At 43.2% G+C, this 16,468-nt stretch overlaps 1 pseudogene; it reads right to left on the bottom strand.

The window, feature by feature from the left end:
• Positions 1-502: 502 nt before the first annotated feature.
• On the bottom strand, positions 503-16,226 carry LOC124690527 (annotated as a pseudogene).
• Between the last annotated feature and the right edge of the window lie 242 nt (positions 16,227-16,468).

Below are 16,468 nucleotides of genomic sequence, written 5' to 3'. Positions count from 1 at the left end.
GCCAACCATGAGAAAATATCCAAAATCGATCTAGCGAAGCAAGACCTGAAAACCCATACCTAGAGAATTGTAATCTTTCAACACCACCATTGATGTCGGGAAGGAGATCTCATCGTCGAACGATAGGTCAAAGATCACTTATTGCATACGATACCATCTCCATTGCGGGGAAACTAAGAAGAAGAAGGCCACCAAAATCCTAACATAATCTACTGAAAACACTGCTTTTATTGGAAACTACATGCATAGATCGGGTTTCCCACTCGACCCAACGACGGCGAAGCTGACCGAAGGAGAGGGAACCGTGATCTATGGAGGAGGCTGAAGTGAAGGCGGCTAGGTTTCCAAGCGGCGGCTAAAAAATGTAGAGGAGATTTTACAGTGTTCCCCTTCTAGTTTGCATGGTAGTTGTTAAACACATATCATCTAAAACAGGCTGCATCATGCTATTTACAAACTACATTGACCTCTCCGTCCTCTCATTAGCCGTTGAAGTAACTCTTCAGTGACAAAATCTTCGACGACAGCATTCTGATCCCATTTCCTCGTACTCTGATTTCGTGACACACATCGATTCAAAATCAGGGCTGGACGCCAAGATAGATCCTCCTCTCCAGGCACCAAGAATTGGGCTAGACAAAGTAGCAAAACATTAGTATAGCGTCCATGCACGAGCGAGAGCGAGCAAGAGAGATTGGGAGAGAGACAGAGGCAAAGAGAGCTACATACTTCTCTTGAGGAATTATCTTCACCTGATACTCCTCAGGCACAATAGGTCGAAGTTCTCTTTGCCTGTTGACACAAATAACATGATCTAGGTGAACTCGGTGCAATGGGAGATAATCATATGCTAACGAAACAACTTACAGTCTTTCAGCAAAGCGAGGGAACAACGTGCCTGTCAAGATAATGCTGGAAACAATCCAACACATGTGAACAAGAGTCATACAATCAAATATTAACATAGGCTCAGATGCCAGCATTACTGATACCTTTCAAAAAGCACTGGTTGAATATATGGATGGCAGGCTTGCACAGCACGAACTATACACTCAGCAAGGCCAGCTTGATCCATACCTACAAACAAAACATTAGTAACTCCAGTTTCTTACCCTTGCAAAAGAGAATGGGGTAAGGAAGACATGTACCACTTGAAGAAAGAAAAAGTGGTAAGAAAGTTATTCACCAGGCAGAAGAGGAATTAATGAAGATATGAAGCAATAGGTCAATGGATTTTCTGCAGCTTAGTGCCAGAGTTATCCTAAAATCATTGAGCTTAAATTTGCTACAGGTGCTGCCTTTTCTTTGTGGTAATAGAACAAATCTAGACACCTGATCCAAAAGGCACTAAGGCTTTATTGAGTGGAGAAGGTGGAAACAGAAGGATGTACAACTATCCTGGTGGTAATGATTTCCCGAAATAAACAGAAAATAAGAAAATAAAAGGTTAAAAAAGACTGACTGATTTAATCTCCACACATAGTATTTTGCTGTCCAGAAATTTTGAGAAACCAATGTGGCTGTAGTTCCTGTTAGGCTGTGGCCGTAGACTCTGTGTTTTTACTTTTTTGAACCATAGATAGTTATCTAGCATCAGAAAGGTAATATCTGATATGTCTGGTTGAGAAATCATTTTCATGAAGGACGAGAATGTAAAATTAGGTTATCATCATTTCTGGAGCCAGGAAGGTTAGTTAGCACAAGGGTATGTTGTCGCATATATCAGATTATCAGGAGTGGAGTACAGATGAAGAAAATATATGAAACTGTTAGAAGCGACACTAACCCAGATCAATTGGATGAAAAAGCATCTCCGGGACAAGGAACCTCTCATTGGTCAAAACAAATTCCTGCCGAATAAAAATTTCATTAGATGGCACCAAGTAACATTTGACATGCATAAAAAACACAGGATGTTACATTTTGACTTAATTCAGCCTTTTTTCCGATCATCGAACTTGTTTATGTCAGTATCACCATGTATTCTATCTGATTCTCCTTCAACAGGCAGAGAACAGTATCGACGTGCTTCATCCAAGTCTTTAACAAACCCTTTCTTGTACATTATTCCATCAGGGAGAATGTATGAACATCTAAAAGGGTTCTCTTTAAGAGATAACCTGAAATAATTGCAGACCATGCTGTTCAGAGATCGGAGCAACTAATAGACCGAGGTAGTGTTTGAGCAACTGATCAACGAGACGGTTAAAAGGTGGTTGAAAACACAATGACATGATGGTATGCACATTTCCTCACACAAGAAAGGATTCAAAAAGACAGAGCCCATGCTAGGACAGATGACCGGACATCCACATGCGTATTCAGCCAATTAACCAACTAGTAAGTCTATATATAACCATCGGAGCTCGGTAGGGATATTCTTATTCGACTTTAATAATGAATAAGAATATCCCTACCGAGCTCCGATGGTTAAATTTGGAAAGTCAAGCCTTCCTAAAATTTGGCTTGCTAGAATCACAGACCCCAGCATTCAATAACTACTCTGTCTTTGCTCGTCATATCTTCTCAACTGAACATAACCAAATATCTGACCATTCAACTATGCCCTAGTCAAGTTCAAACTCTAAATATGATGACCTTGCAGTTGCTTAATGTTTGGTCTTTTGCCAGGGAGATATGACCTATGCCCCCCGGCAACTGAAACTAACACATGTCATGGTATCTGTTTAGGTTGAGGACAACATTTATAAGTGTTCAAAATATCGGTTGATTCAGCGATTAATCACTACTTGGTGAGTGAAGGGCAAGCTGATTAACTGGTTTATCAGGCGATTTTCCTATTAATCACTAATCACCAGCCGATCGAGAAGTAACCGGTAAACGATTTGCTCGATATTGTTTATAACTATACTTTCCCAACATAGTTTAACCTTGTGATTGTGATTACATAGTGTACAGTAGGATACAGATGTTAAGATATATTTGTTTGAAGCTTTCAAAACCATGACCATTCTACATTTTGAAGATACAGCATTTACCATTTTAGCTACATCGATACCAGATCAGCACATCTGGTTAAATTGCTTCTCTCAACAGTTAAAATTACAAAAGGTGACATTCCTAGCTGAACTTTCCAGATGAAGGTGCCAATTTAACTTTCAACTAAACCTAAAATTGAAAACGTTTCGTCCCTGGGCTCCCGCGAGGCCCAGGGCGAAACCCTAAATCGCCGCGGCCGCCGAGCTCTTCTCCCCTTCCCTCGCTTCGCCGCCGCCAGGAGGGCGCCGCCGGGCGAAGCTCGGGGGCGCCGGCGGGGCACCTCTCTCCTCCTCGCGGTGTCGCCGGCGCGGGCGGTCTCGTCGCGAAGGGGCGCGACGCTGGCAGGGGGCGTGGCGGCGTGGTGGCTCTGTGTGCTGGGCGCACTCAGGGCGGCGGCGGCTCCAGCGGAGGTGTCTGCGGTGCTGGGCGGCACGAGCTCGGTCGGCGGCGGGATCAGGGCGTCGAGCACGGCGGCGCGAACTTCGGCGGCCACGGCCGGGCGGGCCGGCGGTGGCGAGGCCTTCAGGGATGGAGCAGGGCAAGGCGTGGCTGGGTGGCCTCCCTGGCCGCCCTGCGTGCGGGTTGGGGCAGGGGCCCCGGGCCCTGCCAGGCCCAGTTCTCCCCCAGATCTGGTTCCCGGCGGCCATGGTGGCCGGCGGCTGGCTCTCTAGCCTTTCTTTGGGGTTTCTTGGTCGAACCTCGCGGCGATGTTTCTTGCTTCCCTCGGTGCTGCAGCGGGCAGGGTTGGGATGCCGGGGCGGCGGCCCTGGAAGGGGGGAGCTATTTGGTTGGCGGGCGAGCCAGTAGCTCTGGTGCTGGTCGTTGCCATGGTCGTGGGGGCGACGTGGTACTCGGCGAGTCGAGTGGTGTGGGGTGTAGATGGTGGAGAGGTTGCCAAGGGGAAACCTTTGCCCCTCGGGCCACGACGGCGGCATCCGCGGACGGCGTTCCCTTGTTGAAGGCGCCGTGAGGCCAACCTCCGTCCCTCTACTTCGTCCGGGTGAAAACCCAAGATCCTCGGATCGGGCGGTGGCGGCACTCCGGTGTCGTGCTCTTCTTGAAGACTGAAAGGATACGGATGTCGCCTAGAGGGGGGGGGTGAATAGGCGATTTAAAACTTTTACGAGATGGGCTTAACAAATGCGGAATAAAACTAGCGTTTACTTTGTCAAGCCCAAAGCCTATAAACTATGGTTCACCTATGTGCACCAACAACTTATTCTAAGCAATGGTTCACCTATGTGTACCAACAACTTATGCTAAGCAATACAAGCAAGTATGTGATAGCAAGATATATATAACTTCAAGCACGATGGCTATCACAAGGTAAAGTGCATAAGTAAAGAGCTCGGGTATAGAGATAACCGAGGCACGCGGAGACGATGATTTATCCCGGAGTTCACACTCTTGCGAGTGCTAATCTCCGGTGGAGAGGTGCGGTTGCTTAGTGCTCCCGAACGCCACAAGAGGCTCACCTTGAGGTGTGGTTGCTCGATGCACACCAACGCCACAAAGGCCTCACCCCAAGATGCGGTACTCACACCACACACCGAACGCCATGAAGGCGCCTCACCTAAATCTCCGGTGACCCTCGCCACAAAGGCCTAGGTCACGGTTCCACTAAGGGATTTCCTTCGAGGCGGAAACCGGGCCTTACACAAAGATTGGGGCACACATCCACAACTTAATTGGAGGCTCCCAACAAATCGCCACAAAGGCGTAGAATCCGTCTAGGGTTCCAAGAACCCAAGAGTAACAACCTTCTTGTTTTCACCACCACGAATCACCGTGGAGAAGTCAAACCGATGCACCAAATGCAATGGCAAGAACACCACAAAGATGCTCAAGTCCTTCTCTCTCAAATTCCAACAAAGCTACAAAAGCTATTGGGGGAATAAGAGAGGAAGAACAAAGGAATTCACAAAGAACACCAAGATCTAGATCTAGAGAGTTCCACTCACAAAGAGATGGATTTGATTGGTAGAAGTGTAGATCTAGATCTCCTCTCTCTTTTCCCTCAAATGGGGGCAAGAATCATGGAGGGATTGAGAGATAGTGCAAGCTTCTCTAGTTCAACAATGGAGGAGAGAGAGAGTGAGAGAAGCCCCAGCCCAAGGAGGAAGAAGGGGGTATTTATACCCCCCAAGAAAATCGAGCCGTTGGGCAAAACTAGGCCGGATAATCCGGCCTAAGTAAGGGCCGGATTATCCGGGGCGGATTATCCGGCCTCGGGGACAAAACCTGGTCAAAATCCGGCCAAAAATCCGGCCCCTATACTGAGCAGCAATTCCCCGGGTCCTTAGTCGATTTCGAGGGGCCGGATATTTCCGAAATATCCGGCCCGGATAATCCGGCCCGGATATTTCCGAAATATCCGGCCCAAGTAAACTGCAGAAACACCAAAACTAAAACGGGCATAACTTTAGCATCCGGACTCCGATTTTGATGATCTTGGGCTTGTTTTGAAGCTAGGAACAAGCTCTACAAGATCATGCAGGAAACCATCATAGTCCAACAAGGGAGGATAGAAACAAATGATGAAAGGTTTGACCTATCTAAAAAGACATACCGGTAAAACCTCCAATCTCGAAAATGCAACAAGTTGCCCGTGCAAAAATCATTCTTGATGAACTAGAGCTTGTCATGAGAATAAGCACAAGCTCTAAATCATCACATGGATAAGATCCAAATGACAAACAAGAAAGATGATGAACCAAACTCGAAAACGCAACAAGTGATCTATGCGAAATCCGTTTTCGATGAACTAGAGCTTGTCATGAGAATAAGCACAAGCTCTAAAACATCACATGGATAAGGTCCAAATGACAACCAAGAAAGATGATGCAAGGATGCAAAGGTTTGAGCTCTCTCCGAACGATACGATCGAGTTACTCACTCGAGAGCCCTCTTGATAGTGCGGCAACTAAACTATAAACCGGTCTCCAACTACACTATGAGACCGGTGAGAAAGAAACCCTATCAAGAGCAAACCTTATACTTGCGCATTCCACTTGAGCTTGATGACGACGATCTTGACCTCAACAAGATGGAACGCATTTCTTGCTTGTGCTTGCTTGACGAAGTCTTGTAGATTGCTCCCCCATAAACCACCATGGGAGAGCTTCTTCTTCGGCGCATCTTCGCATAACCATGACCACCATGTGGATTGCTCCCCCATAATCCACCATGGGAGAGCTTCTTCTTCGGCGCATCTTCACATATCCATGATCATCATATGGATGGCAAGACTCAAGCAAAGGATCTCTTCGAGATGGCTCATCTTGAACTTGCACACCATTTCTTCATTCTTCATCATGTTGATGTCTTGAAGTAACTTGAGGGCTCACTACATCTTCATCTTCAAGACATACTTGACACTTGATATCCTTCATCAATTTCTTCTTATTGCAATCTTGAAGCCAACATATGGTTCAAGAATTGCCTATGGACAACTCCTACAAATATAACTCAATGCAAACATTAGTCCATAGGGATTGTCATTAATTACCAAAACCACACATGGGGGCTCCATGCACTTTCAATCTCCCCCATTTTGGTAATTGATGACAATCTCTTTGAGAGGGTTTATATAAGGAATTTAAGTAACAAATAAGTTGAATATATAGAGCAAACTCCCCCATAATATATGCAAGTGTGAATGATCTTGACTTTCATTGCATATATTGGCATTCAAAGCCTAGTGGAGTTTCCTCTAAATATTCAACTATGCAAAGCAACAAGATGCAATGCAATAAAGGCACATGCTTAAGCACAAAGCAAAGACATAACCAAATTCCCTTAAACCCTCCAAACTTCTCCCCCATTGGCACCAATTGCCGAAATGGGTGAAAAATTTAGAAGGCCAATATAGTGAGAGTTCCTCCATAGCGTGTGCATTTCTCATAATTTGAGTGGAATCAAATGCACATATCCAATGACGAATATTTGGAAGGAATCACACTATAGATAGGATCAAAGATTACAAAAGGATAACAAAGTCTAGAAGCTTCAACAAATGAAGCAAGCAACCAAATGAACCACAAAGAGGATACCAAAAGAAAGATAGATATTATGATAAGATCAAGAAGATTGCTCTAAATAATATGAGGAAGCTCCCCAAGGTTTGTGCACAAAACTAGACAATTTGCATTGGAGTATAAAGTGCACAAACATGGAATCATCACTCCCATAATATCATTCAAAAAACCAAAGATACCAAGTGAATCAAACTCTAATGATCACCACAAGATAGTGTTCTAAATCAAATGAGGAAGCTCCCCAATGTACATGCATAAAATAAAATGTTGCATTTGAATACAATATGCATAACATGGAATCCTCACTCCCTCATTTAAAACACAAGCATTTGTAATAGATCATAGATAGAAAAGTAAGCTAAACACTTGCAACAAACAAATAGTTGAGCAACAAGTAAGAGGCACCATAATAAAAGGCTCAACCAAGATGATACGTGAAAGGCATGATAAAGCATATTATAAGACTATTACAAGGATGAGCAAAAAGCATCATCATAGTCTTCAATGAATTATATTGCTTAGCATGACCAATCAACACGCAATAAATAAATAAGATATCAAAAGGAGATGTATCATCTCTTATGTGTATAAGTTTCTCTAAGTGGGCAATATCACAAAGATATTTATCCACAAAGAAACATGCACACACAAAATAGATACGCAAGAAAAATAGTATGATATCCAAGACGAAGTCATGCAATATACCAATAATAATTTTTGCTTAATAGCATGGCCAAAGGCTCAATTTTATCTTATTGTACATTCATGAATTTCAACCACAAACAAATAAAATACATCAAAAATATCAACAAGGGATAGAAGATAGTTGGGATGCATTTGAGAAAGGCAACAAGTATCACAAACGAGGATACCAAAAGAAGTAACTAAATTTGCACTTTCATCTATATTGCACATGTGAGAGCCTTGAGGAATTGATATGCAATAAAATTGCTAGATAGGCATAGTTGGGATGGATGAATCATGAGCATGATTTAAAATACTTCCTAACAAATGCACTCATCTCAAATTACTCACATTCACAATAAAGAAGTTTCATTAAGACTATTGCAAGAAACACAACATTTGCAAATCAAGAGATTCATGCCAAGATGCAACCATAAGGTTGGATACAAGAAAAGTATGCATGAGAAGATACTTGTTACCAAGATAGCATTGGTGTGGATGTAGTAGATATGTGTTCGTTGACCATCCTAGCTTGCCTCAAGTTACCATTGAGTCACCACTTCTTTCCAAGAGTGAGACAAGCATCCAATGCATATCCATTGTACCTAACACAAAGGTAAGTACAAAATGTCCCCAAACTAATTGGGTCCGAAGTAGTTAGACACACTACAACATATAGGACAAACTCCACAATTCTATGTGCATATAGATATGAAATTGAATTTCATGCACATCTTAGCCAAATTAGGATTTGATGGAGTTTACCCTATATATTGGATCAAAGAAAGTGACACATGCCATAAGATATACATATATTAAATATGCATGCACAATACTTTCAAGAACCAAAGGAAGATACAATTTGGACAAAAACACCAAATAAACCAAGAGACAGTGGTTGTCCAAATTATATCAAAGAATCAAATCAACACAAGATTGACTCCAAAGACTTATCTCATTATAAGAAGCTAATTAAACCTAAGCACAAAGGAATGAGATAACCAACTCCCAAGAGAGCAAGGTTCCAACAAATAAAACAAACCCTCGACACTTTTTATGATGGCACAAAGTACCAAAAAGAAAATTTATGTCTCCCAAAACCAATTTTTTGATAAAGATCAAGAGAAGTTTAGGCATTATAACAAATCTAGGAGAGCTCCCCCAAGATTAGTGCATTATCTAGGATTTAGAATATGGATACAAAATGCACAAAACTAGGATCATCACGCTACCTATATCTACTAAAAATGCTAAGAAAGATTGAATAGACAAATTAGATCCATAAGATGCAAGGAAGACACATGGGAGTCAAAGCATAACAAATTCATGGAAATAAATAAGGCAATATAAATACAAGAGCCAATGTAGATATGATCAATAAATATCTACCTCATAATTGATTACCAATTGTCCTAGGACAAGAGGTATTAGGAAATATTTCCCGGTGGTAGTTTGTAAGTATACATAAGATCATATTTACAACGAACAAAGCATATGGTAAAAGATAAGAGTTAACCATCATGCAAAGATAGTTTCTTGATAGCTTCATTTATTCATACCAACATGCAAGGCAATTAATAGTATTCATACCAACATGCAAAGCAATTAATAGTATTCATACCAACATGCAAAGCAATTAATAGTATGACTTGAAGCACATGGTTTTCCAAAAATGTATTGAGGGACACGTTGTGAAAAACCATGCCAAGAAAAACTTTTCACAAATAAGATCCACAAATATATTTGCAATGAAGCCATTTAAGCAAGTTGGAGCTTGTTTGAGCAAACATGCCACATAGGAGAGAGATAATTTACGGTATCAATTATATGTGACACAACCTCAAATGTTCACATTTTCTAGGTTTGTAATATGCACAAAGCTTATTACTCCCCCATAATGTGATAAGGAATTTATTTTCACAAGAGGCAAATAAGATCCAAGTAGAGATATTAATGGACATTAGAATTTGAATTTCTCATGAAGATGACATACCACATAGCGACTAGATAATCTCACAATATCAATTCTAAGTGATATTCCTCATGTACACACATTGTTTAGGATCATGAAATTCCCAAAGGAATATCACTCCCCCAAAATGGGATTGTCCATTAATCGCTCATAAGAGCCATATAAGATACAACAAGATGCAAAGAGGCTCCAACACAAACACAAATACATGGTGTGCAACCCAACATGCATAGACTTGATTTCTCAATAAAAGCAAGTAGGAAGCACAACATATACAAACACATGTTAGGAACAAAACTAACACATGCAAAGGGGCGAGTAACTTTCAATATAAATGAGTTGAGCACATGTTACCGCAAGGAGGAACATTGATCATATGATAGAAGCAAGATAACCAAGACTTGGCTTGAGATAATATAAATGATGAAGATCCCTTAATTCTTCATGATGTAGCCAAGTCTCCAATGCCCTCCAACAAGCACCTATTGATCAAGTTTTGGATTGTTGGTCCCCAACTAAGTTGGGTCCTAAGAGGTTAGTCACAATAGGCTTGGAAACCCAAATGGTTCTTTTCTTGACACCACTTTGAGCACCAACATATTTGGCAAACACATTGCCACCCTCATCCTTACGAAGAGAATAAACATCATCAATGGAGATAGAGTTGGATGAGGTACCAATAGTGCAAAAGGAGGAGATGTGGCCCTTCTCACGGCATATGTAGCAAGTTCTTTTCTTCTCCTTCTTCTCACTAGATTTCTCCACAATGGGAGCATTGGCTTGATTCTTCTTGGGAAGTGGCATTTCTTCAACTTGAGGTTGAATATGAGTTTGAGCTTGAGGCCGCTTCCCTTTTTGCTTCTTCTTCAAAGGGCAAGATCTAACATGATGCCCTTCAATTTTGCACTTGAAGCAAACTATCTTGGCCGGGTCTTTGACTTGTAATTGGCCCTTCTTAATCTTGTTGTTCTTGGACTTGTTCTTGTTGTTGGAGTTGAATCCAAGTCCACTCTTGTCATTGGGGGATTGTTGCACACTTAACATCGTGTCAAGTTTGCATTTCCCTTCTTGACTCTTTACCAAGTCGGTCTTCAAAGAAGTGACTTGGGCCTTGAGCTCTTTGATTTCCTCTACATGGTTAGTAACAACACAAGTACTAGAGGAAGTAGAACCTTCATTGTTAGAGCAACAAGGCAAGGAAGATAATTCATCACAAGATTTAGCAATACTATGAGTGGATGAATTACTAGGACTAGCACATGGCAATATAGCATTTTGGGTAGTAGTGCTAGTATCCACATGAGGCTCACAAGGTGTTTCCTTTGATATGATAGCCTCATGAGCTAACTTCTAGCCTATCATGAGAAGCTAGAAGATCCTCATGGGAGCTAGAAAGCTTTCCATGATTTTCTTCCAATTTCCCATAATTTCTAGTTAGCAACTCAAGTTGAGCCCTTAGCTCAACATTCTCCTTCAAGATAGATGCTTCACAAGAAGTAGAGTTAGTAGCACAAGCATCATCACAAGACATATTAAGAAGAGAGGGTAACATAGCATGCTCTTTTAAATATGAAGCTTGTAGTTGCTCATAGGACTTGGTGAGGATAGAGTGTTCGCTCTCCAAGGCCTTGTGGGCCTTGTCTAGATCATCTAGATCCTTAACAAGTTTATCATGACCAACACCAACTTTGGAATTTTCCTTTTTAAGCAATTTTACTTGAGCTTTAGCATGGTCTCTTTCCTTAGTGAGTTTAGAAACTATTTCATTTTGAGACACTTCAAGGGTTTCAAGTTGCTCTTCAAGAGAGGCTACGGTCTCTTGTTCTTCTTCAAGATCATTCTTTAGTGATGCTACATCATCGGCATACTCTCGTTCAAGAGCACCCTTTTTATCAATGGTGTTCTCATGCATCCAAATAAGTTTTTGGCTCTCAATAGCGGTAGTCAAGATTTCAAAGAAGTGAGTGCTAGCAATTTTATCTTTGCAAATAACCTTGAATACACTCTCACCTTTATCGCGTAGAGAGACAACCCAATCCTCTTCTTCATATTCATCCTCATCCTTATCACCACAAGAAATATTAGGTTCCATGGTAGGAGGTACCGTGGAACCCTTGGCCATAAGGCATATATGAGGACCGTGAGATAAAGATGAGGAGTTACTTGAGGCTCCTTTCAAGATCTTGTCTTGACCAATAGAATCTTTGGTTTCCTCTACATTGTTAGCCACACAACAACTAGAGGAAATAGAAGCATTTTTATCATGGCCACAAGACAAATCAAGCATATCATCATGAGATTTATTCAAGCCACTTACACATGATATGCAAGGACTACCAACACAAGCATGTAAATCATTTCTAGTGCTAGATGTGTTTAAGTCCAAAGATGAAGCATTGCAATGAGATAGAGATGAAGAATCATCAATAGTAAGCTCAATATCAACATTGCAATTTTCATCACCACTCACCATATCATTACCTTGTGTCTTACCACACTTTGGTGAAGTGGATGAAGATGAGAACTCATCACGGCCGGAAGTGGAAGCAAAACAATCATCCTCAATGATATTGGACACATCATATTTATCTTGAAGCTTTGTCCATAATTCATGAGCGCTCCCAAAAGGCATGATTGAAGAAGTAACTACATTTCTCACAACAATGGAAAACACATGAGAAGCAAGAGCATCGAGACAAGAGTTTTTCTTCTCCTCATAAGATAAATTTTGGGGATCCTTAGGAGAAGAAAAACCCATGTCAAGAAATTGCTCCATGTTCGAGGAAATACCCCTCAAAATATTAAGCACATAAATTTTCCAAAGATCATAATTTGTGCCATCAAATATAAACAAGTTATTGTGATCTAATCCCCTAACCGACATCTTTACTCTCAAGGCGGTGAAGCCTAAGAATGAGAGACCTTGCTCTGATACCAATTGAAAGGATACGGATGTCGCCTAGAGGGGGGGTGAATAGGCGATTTAAAACTTTTACGAGATGGGCTTAACAAATGCGGAATAAAACTAGCGTTTACTTTGTCAAGCCCAAAGCCTATAAACTATGGTTCACCTATGTGCACCAACAACTTATTCTAAGCAATGGTTCACCTATGTGTACCAACAACTTATGCTAAGCAATACAAGCAAGTATGTGATAGCAAGATATATATAACTTCAAGCACGATGGCTATCACAAGGTAAAGTGCATAAGTAAAGAGCTCGGGTATAGAGATAACCGAGGCACGCGGGAGACGATGATTTATCCCGGAGTTCACACTCTTGCGAGTGCTAATCTCCGGTGGAGAGGTGCGGTTGCTTAGTGCTCCCGAACGCCACAAGAGGCTCACCTTGAGGTGTGGTTGCTCGATGCACACCAACGCCACAAAGGCCTCACCCCAAGATGCGGTACTCACACCACACACCGAACGCCACGAAGGCGCCTCACCTAAATCTCCGGTGACCCTCGCCACAAAGGCCTAGGTCACGGTTCCACTAAGGGATTTCCTTCGAGGCGGAAACCGGGCCTTACACAAAGATTGGGGCACACATCCACAACTTAATTGGAGGCTCCCAACAAATCGCCACAAAGGCGTAGAATCCGTCTAGGGTTCCAAGAACCCAAGAGTAACAACCTTCTTGTTTTCACCACCACGAATCACCGTGGAGAAGTCAAACCGATGCACCAAATGCAATGGCAAGAACACCACAAAGATGCTCAAGTCCTTCTCTCTCAAATTCCAACAAAGCTACAAAAGCTATTGGGGGAATAAGAGAGGAAGAACAAAGGAATTCACAAAGAACACCAAGATCTAGATCTAGAGAGTTCCACTCACAAAGAGATGGATTTGATTGGTAGAAGTGTAGATCTAGATCTCCTCTCTCTTTTCCCTCAAATGGGGGCAAGAATCATGGAGGGATTGAGAGATAGTGCAAGCTTCTCTAGTTCAACAATGGAGGAGAGAGAGAGTGAGAGAAGCCCCAGCCCAAGGAGGAAGAAGGGGGGTATTTATACCCCCCAAGAAAATCGAGCCGTTGGGCAAAACTAGGGCCGGATAATCCGGCCTAAGTAAGGGCCGGATTATCCGGGGGGCGGATTATCCGGCCTCAGGGACAAAACCTGGTCAAAATCCGGCCAAAAATCCGGCCCCTATACTGAGCAGCAATTCCCCAGGTCCTTAGTCGATTTCGAGGGGGCCGGATATTTCCGAAATATCCGGCCCAAGTAAACTCATGAAACACCAAAACTAAAACGGGCATAACTTTAGCATCCGGACTCCGATTTTGATGATCTTGGGCTTGTTTTGAAGCTAGGAACAAGCTCTACAAGATCATGCAGGAAACCATCATAGTCCAACAAAGGAGGATAGAAACAAATGATGAAAGGTTTGACCTATCTAAAAAAGACATACCGGTAAAACCTCCAATCTCGAAAATGCAACAAGTTGCCCGTGCAAAAATCATTCTTGATGAACTAGAGCTTGTCATGAGAATAAGCACAAGCTCTAAATCATCACATGGATAAGATCCAAATGACAAACAAGAAAGATGATGAACCAAACTCGAAAACGCAACAAGTGATCTATGCGAAATCCGTTTCGATGAACTAGAGCTTGTCATGAGAATAAGCACAAGCTCTAAAACATCACATGGATAAGGTCCAAATGACAACCAAGAAAGATGATGCAAGGATGCAAAGGTTTGAGCTCTCTCCGAACGATACGATCGAGTTACTCACTCGAGAGCCCTCTTGATAGTGCGGCAACTAAACTATAAACCGGTCTCCAACTACACTATGAGACCGGTGAGAAAGAAACCCTATCAAGAGCAAACCTTATACTTGCGCATTCCACTTGAGCTTGATGACGACGATCTTGACCTCAACAAGATGGAACGCATTTCTTGCTTGTGCTTGCTTGACGAAGTCTTGTAGATTGCTCCCCCATAAACCACCATGGGAGAGCTTCTTCTTCGACGCATCTTCGCATAACCATGACCACCATGTGGATTGCTCCCCCATAATCCACCATGGGAGAGCTTCTTCTTCGGCGCATCTTCACATATCCATGATCATCATATGGATGGCAAGACTCAAGCAAAGGATCTCTTCGAGATGGCTCATCTTGAACTTGCACACCATTTCTTCATTCTTCATCATGTTGATGTCTTGAAGTAACTTGAGGGCTCACTACATCTTCATCTTCAAGACATACTTGACACTTGATATCCTTCATCAATTTCTTCTTATTGCAATCTTGAAGCCAACATATGGTTCAAGAATTGCCTATGGACAACTCCTACAAATATAACTCAATGCAAACATTAGTCCATAGGGATTGTCATTAATTACCAAAACCACACATGGGGGCTCCATGCACTTTCAAAGACACCGTCTTGGAGCCCACAGCGCGAGGCTCACCGAAGGTTGTGACGGAGGTGATTCTTCGGCGATCTTCGGCAAGGCTTGCTCCGTGCCCTTCCCTTGTCGAGCTTCCTTGGCGCTGCTCTTCGGTTTGCGAGCAACGTGGGTCGGTCCCCGGTGGTGGTCGGCTTCCGGTGGCATCTCTGCGACGGAGGAGTTTTGTTGAGGCGCGCGTGAAAATGGCTCGCTCTCGAGTGAGCTCCGGCCCGACACTGTAGACTCCTGTTCTTCTCCGAGTCCTCGTAGGTGCTTTGGCTGAGCCTTTTGGTCGTGCTTCCGGTTGTAGCTTCTTCGGTAGTTCGTGTGGGTGTGTGGTGTCGTTCTGTAAGCTGGGTTCAGCACTTTGTATCGTTCTCGCCGTTGGTGGCTTTGTTAATTCAAAGTTGGGCACTTGAGTGCCTTTTATCTAAAAAACTAAACCTAAAATTTGGTTGCAGTCCGACCTTACGCAAACAAAATAAAAGGCCAGAGTTTAATATGTTCTTATCAAGATCGATGAGGGAGGCAGCAGACCTAGCGAGTTGAAGCTCACAAGGGACATCAAGGGACACAAAGCATAGCTTTTCCTTTGCGTCATCAATGAGCAGGGTCTCATCCATGACATTAAGGGAACGGTATGAAACGAGCTCCTTGAGATAGTTCGTGAGGGCCTTGCCACCAAGGTCCATGCGCCGCACAGCATAATTCAGGGTAAAGTTCTGAAGGACCGGGCATGCATGGGTGAAGGAGAAGCCACAGTCAACAACAAGACTGCATTGGGATTTCAAGAGCGATGTCTGGCGACTAGCCTCATAATTCATAAAGGTGGACAAGGGAGGAAGAGTCTGCAACACAAAGAGATTTGAACCCAAACTCCTCAAACACCAGTTCGTCAGTAGCATGCTGCAGTCCTGGACGGTTGAACTGTGGCTCCACCAATAGCAAGGATGAATTTGTAGGATCCATTTGGAGCAGGTTGCGCAGAACCCGTTCCCACACCTCCCGCTGCACCTCTGTATTGATAAGATAGCCACGATCAACAGGACGCCTCAATGTCATACCAGTCACATCAATATCTTGTGCCTGCAGTTGGTCAGCCGCTAGCCATCTAAAGGTGTATATGATGCCCCCCATAGGGGGTCTCACAGCGCTTTGGATTTTCGGCCATCAGATCGAGCTGATGTGGCGCGATCTCCGTCGTCGATTTCGTCCAAGGCGCGAGGCCCTCGCACGAACCCGCGTTTTATCCATGGGTCCCGTGAAAGCCCGCTCGGCCCAGCCTCTCGCGTCGCGCTCGCGCGTGGCTGCGAGCTGAGGGAAAAGGGCAGTCGCTCCCCTTCTCCTCCCACGGCGCCGCTCGCCGCCCCTCTCCTTCT

This window comes from Lolium rigidum, chromosome 2 (assembly GCF_022539505.1).
Source record: "Lolium rigidum isolate FL_2022 chromosome 2, APGP_CSIRO_Lrig_0.1, whole genome shotgun sequence".
Classification (NCBI taxonomy): Eukaryota; Viridiplantae; Streptophyta; class Magnoliopsida; order Poales; family Poaceae; genus Lolium; species Lolium rigidum.
The sequence above is the reverse complement of the archived record's forward strand: the minus strand, read 5'-3'. Positions and strand labels throughout refer to the sequence as shown.